Source organism: Echinops telfairi, unplaced genomic scaffold, assembly GCF_000313985.2.
Source record: "Echinops telfairi isolate 266 unplaced genomic scaffold, ASM31398v2 ScPeMD7_7468;HRSCAF=8506_1, whole genome shotgun sequence".
NCBI lineage: Eukaryota > Metazoa > Chordata > Mammalia > Afrosoricida > Tenrecidae > Echinops > Echinops telfairi.
In genome coordinates, this window is record NW_022111370.1 from 2,790,135 (window position 1) to 2,792,373 (window position 2,239).

The window sequence follows — 2,239 nt, forward strand, 5'->3', positions numbered from 1 at the left end:
AGGAGGAGGGCAAAAAGTGAACCGGTGGACCAGGAGAGAAACCAGCGGACTTGGAGAGGGAGGGGAAGAAGCTAAGCTGGGAGGCGTGTGCACCCCAGAACCATGTCTATGCGGGAGTCCTTTAGCCCAGAAAGTTACGAATTGGACAATTGGCTCACCAAATTCATGGAACTGAAGGGCACAGGCTGCAAAGTGCCCCAAGATGTCTTGCAGAAAGTCCTGGTATCCTTACAAGAGAGCCACTTCCAAGAAGATGAACAGCTTCTGGGGGCAGTGATGCCCACACTGGGCATTGGAAATGGATACTTGTGTCATTCCTCGGAGGCACGGGGGTCTGTCCTTGGTTCAGGCCACAGATTACACTTACCCTGTCGCCCACGACCCTTACATGATGGGCAGGATGTGCCAACCTCCTCCGGGATCTGTACGCAATGGGGCTTACCGAGTGCGACAACACGCTGATGCTGCTCGTGATCAGTAATAAAATGACTAGCGGGGAAAGGGATAAAGTGATGCCCCTAATTATACAGGGTTTTAAAGATGCAGCAGAGGAAGTAAGGATGTCTGTGACAGGAGGCCAAACTATTAACTCCCTGGATTGTCCTTGGAGGAGTCGCTACAGCTGTCTGCCAGCCCAATGAATCCATCATGCTGGATAATGTGGTGCCCGGAGATGTTCTTGTGTTGACAAAACCCCTCGGGAACGCAGGTAACGGTCCCGGTGCACCAGTGGCTGGATATTCCTGAGAAATGGAACAAAATTAAACTAGTGGTTACCCAAGAAGATGTAGAGGTGTCCTACCAAGAGGCAATGATGAACACGGGAAGGCTCAACAGAACAGCTGCAGGACTCACGCACACGTTCAACGCTCATGCGGCCACCGACATCACAGGCTTTGGGATTTGGGGGCATGCACAGAACCTGGCCAAACAACAGAGGAACGAAGTTTCTTATGTGATCCACAACCTCCCTGTACAGAGATCAAGTCCCCCAAATATGGTGAAGGGCACCAAGTATGGATTATTGGGATTGTAGAGAAAGGCGACCACACCGCCAGGATCATTGAAGTCGCCCCGCAGTTGGCCACACAGAACGTGAACCCCACGCCCGATGCCACCTCCCAATTCAAACAGCAATCACGTTTTTGCTTTTAAATAGTTATTCCTTTACCTCCACTTCAATTAAAGACTGTAAACGACAAAAATCTCATCGTGTCTACATAGACGGCGACCTTCGGCTGATCTGTGAGTGGATGCAGTTACTAAAATAAAGTCCATTGCCTTTTGCCTGGTACATTAACTGAAGATGCACCTGGGCTCAAGGCAGCTTCTGAGTTGAGAATTATATTGTTACCCAATCCTGTTGCTTCACTTTGAATCTTTATACACTTCATCTCTTGCCCCATAGGCTCTTTTTAAAGGTGCAGTTTGTGTCTTTTCCCGTTGTGTATATTTATCATCCGAAGTCTGGACTTTAAAAAAACAACAACACTGTCTGGAAGGATATTCTGGAAAGACAACATTGGTAAGCGACACAATGGTATCCCAGTGGTAAGAGGGCTGCATGAGTCCTTTGAGTCTCTGATTTGTAAAGCCTAGACTTTAATCATTCAAAGGCATCTCTCCGACCCGGGTGAGACCCACCAGTGCATCAGCCCGTCCAGCCAGTGTTTCACTCTGCATGGGAAGCACTCTTTTTTCGGTAGCCTTCCTGATATTTAACATTAATATCATTAACAGTTTTCTTTATTGATAGGCAAACAAAAGGATACTTTTTGCAATGTAATTGATGTTCTATAGTGCAACAAGGAATTTGCCTCCCCAAAGGGGGGGTGTGTATAATACTCATTCACAATCCAATATATAATTAGCTACACAAATAATTTTAAAATATAGTCCATAATCAAGACTGTTCTGTGGATGGTAGTGTTTAATACATTTTATATTTGGTATAGTGATTTCAGGCCCTTGATTTTTTAAAAAAGCCGACAGCAGCTTAGTCTTCATCTGTGCATTATCTCGTCCTTTGCACCAGCCCATTTCTTTCCTTTCTTTTTTTGTGCACGCTTTATTTGTGATAAGTGTTAAAAAATCTGCATTACCAACATTTGCAGTTCAACCTGGTTATTCAAATAAATATTTAATTTTTTATTGCTCTTGTGTAATCAGATGCCCCGTTTTAGTATTATTTTAGAAGCGTTGGGAGGGTTTTGCCTAAAGTACAATTTATTGGGAAAAA

The 2,239-nt window shown here is 44.9% G+C and overlaps 1 pseudogene; it reads left to right on the plus strand.

Moving 5' to 3' along the window:
- Positions 1 to 102: 102 nt before the first annotated feature.
- LOC101663718 lies at positions 103 to 1,155 on the plus strand (annotated as a pseudogene).
- The last annotated feature ends 1,084 nt before the right edge of the window (positions 1,156 to 2,239 follow it).